General features: G+C 45.7%; 1 long non-coding RNA gene across 3 annotated transcripts in view; it reads left to right on the top strand.

Moving 5' to 3' along the window:
• LOC136008943 (uncharacterized) overlaps nucleotides 1-2,418 on the top strand; it is a 36,331-nt gene extending 33,913 nt beyond the window's left edge. For 2 of the 3 annotated variants that reach the window (XR_010610281.1, XR_010610288.1), the window contains one exon: nucleotides 14-2,418. This is a non-coding gene — a long non-coding RNA (uncharacterized LOC136008943). Of the gene's footprint in view, nucleotides 1-10 lie in introns of all 3 variants that reach the window. The other variant, XR_010610282.1, reaches the window with a different exon arrangement.
• Nucleotides 2,419-5,556: the final 3,138 nt, after the last annotated feature.

Consider the following 5,556-nt stretch of genomic DNA (forward strand, 5'->3'; position numbering starts at 1 on the left):
CTTTTGCCAGCAGGATGGAAAACTGAGGGACAGGTGATTATGCCATGACAAGACCAAGTAGGTTGGATGCAGAAGACAAGAAGGCACCAATAGCTGTCAAAAAGGTCCCTATAAACATTCTCCTCTGAAAGGTGGAGTGGGGAGAATTCAAATGGTGAAAAGGAGGTAAAACGTTATCCTAGGAAAGAAACACCCCACACTGCAATGCATAACTGCTGATTGATAACACTGCTGTTCTGGAGATTATTGCTGGTAACCACCCAGCAAGTCTTTGCTCCATAGGTAACTATAGAATTGGTTACAGCTGATGGGCCTTAGCTAAGGTTAAATGGAAAAGGCAATGAAAATCTTCAGCCTACTGAAGCAAGTGAAATACAGGACCAAGGTGATAAGAGGTCAGAACTACATGAAGCTGAGCTTTGCACTTTTTGCGGACAGTATCTGTGGTAGCAGCCTGCCCACATAGCTGGACAGCGGGATGATGCTTTGTCTGTCTGCAAGAAGAGGCAGAACTTTCCTTGGAGAGGCAGGCACCTGAATTTCTCTGTGACAGAGGAAACATGGCTTGTGGAGTCCACAGAATTAATGCCCTCAACCTCCACTGCAGAATCCGTATGACCTGTGCAACAGCTCTTACAGTGGCAGCGGTGCTGGCATTTCTGTTCAACTCTACTGACCCCTGGTGAACCTGTGTGAGACTGAGAGATTGCAGAAGGTAAAGACAACCACAAGAATTCTGAACAGTGTTTGGAGATTTACCCAGGCCAGGCAAAAAGGGCAGTGGGTTGACCAGAGGCTGAGCAGGGACTCTCAGGGACCAAAAGATTTTCAGACAGAGTTACCAAGATACTCACTAACAGGGATGAGCTGTGGGAGGGACAGAAGGTTTCAAATGTTCACTTTGGAGAGGAACTTAAGGGGCTAAAAAATGGAGTGGAAGTCCTAAATAAATGACTCAGCCTGTCAACAAACGTTGCTAAACCCATGCATTTACAATGAATTTGCCTCCAGTTGGAAGTCGGTGTCCTTGAAAGAAGCCACTGTCCCATTCCTGGACATGCAAAAAGCCCATTATTTCAGAGGAAAGAGTTCCCTAGACACTATTTGGTCTTAAAATCTAATCAACAGTTATCAATTGAATAAGCAGCTGCACAAATCAATCCCAAGAAAGAGACAAGAGTCATCCTGGAGAGCAGATACTCTTTACATGCTGGTGAAGGTGGCATGCAGCTGATCAGGCCAGCCAGGAGTAGAAGGAATGTGAACAAGAGATCTCATTGCAACTTCTCTGTGCTCAGTTAAGAGGAGAGCTGCACTGACTGAGCTCAGCTTGCTCTTTCAGAACACTGTATTTTACTGTGCAAATACACCTCAGCTACCTGTCAGTAGGAAATGCAAACTGGTAGGCCCCCACCAGTCCATCGAGCTTGCTGAGCACAATGAAATCAACTTCTGTCTCAGGAAACAGAGGAAATCACTAGAGGAAACCAAGCTGCTATTCCTGATTTTAAACAAGGATGAACTGGATGAAAATCCAGGAAGGGAAGGTAGTTTGTTTGAAAGTGGTAATGACAAATGGAGTTAACTTGTTGCTAAAGCACAAAATTACAAAAGACTTGGAATAAGGAAGAAAGCAGACTTTTGAAAGGTCAATGAACCGAAAGGTAATGCCTCTTGAGAATGTCTCTCAAGAAGAACAAGTTCTCTTTAAGAAAATGAAACTCTGCAAGTCGATTAACCGTAACTGAGTCTGCAAGTAGATACAGAGAACAACAACACAGGAATCAATTTAGAAAAGCAAATGGACAGAATGAGTTATGAACAGCAAGAGACATCAAAGGCAAAAAAGAAGTTTGGTCTAAAAATAGCTCAGAAAAAAAGGGATGAACAATGTATGTGGAGATTTATTACAGGAGAGCAGCTAATGGACAGTGCATACCAGGTTAAAGTGTTCAATCTTTGTTTTGCTTGTCTCACAGACTACTCATGCCAGAAATGAATGCATTTAAGTAAGTAGTTGTGTACGAACCAGGAAAAAAATAAATTAATGAATATACATTATTATATAGTCAGTGGCACAGGTCTACTGAGCATCAAACTAGGGGCAGCAATCTGAAGCAGGGTTGATTAACTGTGAGCACTAACGTAGGTCAGGGAAAGTCATAAAAGACTGGAGAAGGTTACATGTAGTGCCTGTGTTCCAGGATAAATCTGTTCATTGCTGCAATTGCCTGAAGAGTCAGCCGGGGGAACTGTAAACTGTGCAACATCCTACACACACACATATCCATTCTGAGAATGCTGGAGAGAATGAATGAGGTTTTAATGATATCCAAAGGTTTGGAAAAAATTATCAGTAGCCTAATCCTCACTGTTTTCTGTATTTTACATAGATTACTTAAACCAATGTGATTATAACTTCAGAGTTCCGTGACCTCAGCTGAAGGTGCAGGAGTTTGGAGCGCTTTATGTATGACCTTCATAAAAACAGAATTAGAGATATAGAGACTGGTTAGGGTTGGAAAGGACTTGAAGATCATCTAGTTCTAACCCTCCTGCCATGGGCAGGGACACCTCACACTAAACCATGCCACCCAACGCTCTGTCCAACCTGGCCTTGAACACTGCCAGGGATGGAGCATTCACAGCTTCCCTGGGCAACCCATTCCAGTGCCTCACCACCCTCACAGTGAAGAACTTCTTCCTTATATCTAACCTGAACTTCCCCTGGTTTTAAGTTTAAATCCATTACCCCTTGTTCTATTGCTACAGTCCCTGATGAGGAGTCTCTCTCTGGCGTCCTTGTTGGTCCCCTTCAGATACTGGAGGACTGCTATGAGGTCTCCACACAGCCTCCTCTTCTCCAGGCTTCTCCTTTGACCTGCTGGTCACGCTCCTTTTGATGCAGCCCAGGATACGGTTGGCTTTCTGGGCTGCAAGCACACACTGAAGCCAGCTCATGTTCGTTTTCTCTTTGACCAACACCCCCAAGTCCTTCTCCACAGGGCCACTCTGAATCTTTTCTTTTCCCAGTCTGTAGCTGTGCCTGGGATTGCTCCGACCCAGGCGTAGGACCTTGCACTTGTCATGGTTGAACTTCATAAGGTTGGCATCAGCCCACCTCACAATCATGTCAAGGTCCCTCTGGATGGCATCCCTTCCCTCCAGCGTATCAACCAGACCACACAGCTTGGTGTCACCAGCAAGCTTGCTGAGGGCACACTCAACCCCACTGTCCCTGTCACCAACAAAGATGTTGAACAAGACTGGTCCCAACACCGATCCCTGAAGGGCACCACTCATTAATGGTCTCCAGCCAGACATCGAGCCATTGACCACAACTCTTTGTGTGCGGCCATCCAGCCAGTTCTTTATCCACCGAGTGGTCCATCCATCAAATTGATGTCTCTCCAATTTAGAGACAAGGATGTCGTGTGGGACAGTGTCAAACGCTTTGCACAAGTCCAGGTAGATGACATCAACTGCTTTACCCTTGTCCATCAGTTCTGTAGCCCCATCATAGAAGGTCACCAAATTGGTCAGGCAGGATTTCCCCTTAGTGAAGCCATGCTGGCTGTCACCAAGCACCTTGTTGTTTTTCATGTGCCTTGGCATGCCTTCCAGGAGAATGTGCTCCAAGATTTTGCCAGGCACAGAGGTGAGACTGACTGGTCTGTAATTCCCCAGGTCTTCCATTTTCCCCTTCTTGAAAATGGGGGTTATATTTCCCTTTTTCCAGTCATTGGGAACTTCACCTGACTGCCATGATTTTTCAAATATGACAGACAGTAGCTTACAAAGTGAATTTGAATCAGTTTCCTGCAAATTCTCAAACTCATTAACAAACACAGAACAATTCTGTTGTATGGTACCCTTCCTGTTAATAAATGAAAATCCTGTTCAAAATCAAGTACTTCCACTCTTGTCTTCTAGTCACAGCTCTGCTCAATTAACCTGCCTTTCTGAAGATCTACCCCATTTCAGTATTTCTTTCTGTTTTTTCTTCCCTTTTGCCAGTGCTATCACTGAGAAGTCTGAGGCAGCTGATAAGAATATAACGGAACACGAATACTGCATACATTACAGTTACTCTGAGCACCTAATGTTTTAGCTTGTGGGTTCTCATATCTATGTCTTACTAAAAGTATCATTCGTGTGCAGGTGCCACCAATAAGATAATTTACCCGAGAACCATGCAAGAAAATAATTGCGCGGCCCTACCAGGAGGTGTGTCTAATTACTGATACCAAAAGCAAACAGGCAGTACCACCCAACGACCCGTACCATCTGGTTTATGTGGCAATGGGCAAGGTAAAAAGGGTTTCTTATTAATGTCTTTTCATAGTTTATTTATAAACCATTGTAGGGTGTGACAGAGGAAGGCTCCTAAGAAACTTGACAGCTGGGGTTAAAAGAATTGAGGGATGAGGTCAGATTTACAGGCTGTGACTGGTTTTGGACTGAATCCTGACAGTGAGTCCTTATCTGAGATCCTGGAGGTCCTGTGAGCTGCTCACTATCTCCTCAGCTGCATGTCAGCATCATGGGGTGCATTCACCAGATGACACTTTGTGTCTCTGCAGTTTCTCATGAGCAGGATCCTGAAGACACTGGTGATGCCAAAGCAGAACTGGGTCTGTAGTTCTTTGGGGACCTACTCGCAGATAACAGTGCACTGAGTTGTTTTTATTGCTTGGTCCCCTATCAGCTCTGTCTCCACTGCTCCAAGGTTATTACTGAGCATGCGAGAAACGGCCTTAAAAACCAAATGGCACAAGTGATCAGGGCCTCACTTACTTTCTTTGTCTATATACATCAAATCATGCACTAAATGCGTAATGTTAAAAAAACACAGTCCTTCCCATGTCTGTCATCCCCTCATATTTAAACAAAAGGAAAATGCTTCTGCACAGGAAGTTGGCACTGCTTTTGACACAGGCAAGACTAAATGACTCACAACCACCTAGATCCTAAGATAGGAAGGGGCATCTGCTCCTATTTTATTTGAAGCAGCTTTCTTCACGATATGAACCACTTGCTCAAGACCCCATGTGAACAGGATGGGCTGCTGGTGGTGTTCAGGGCGGCAAGCTTTCCACCCCCACACTATGCAGACCGTATGTGGGGAGCATGCTACCGACACAGCCCGGGGCCAGCACTAGATGAATGATCTCGTTCCTCCCTTGTGAAACGCTCGTTGACATTCCTTGCTCCGAGCAGTCACCAGTTTGTCCAGGCATACCGTGAACTGCATTATGAGACTGTGTTCAGCTCCAATGTTCAGTGTAAATCGGGCCCTCAGTGATGTGGTTTAGTGGTGGTCTTGGCAGTAATGGGGTGATGGTTGGCCTTGATGATCTTAAAGGTCTTTTCTAACCCAGCTGACCCTACGATGTTCGAACAGCACCCTCTTACAGCCACCGGGCGAAGCGGCTCAGAGGCGTTTGACACCCTAAGCCCCCCAGGGCCGCGGCCGAACGCATGCGCAGCTTCACCCCCACCCGCCCCGCCTGTCCCCGCCCCCCGGAACTGATGTGTGCAGGCGGTTCCGGGGGG

The sequence above is a fragment of the Lathamus discolor genome, chromosome 2 (assembly GCF_037157495.1).
Source record: "Lathamus discolor isolate bLatDis1 chromosome 2, bLatDis1.hap1, whole genome shotgun sequence".
Lineage (NCBI taxonomy): Eukaryota > Metazoa > Chordata > Aves > Psittaciformes > Psittacidae > Lathamus > Lathamus discolor.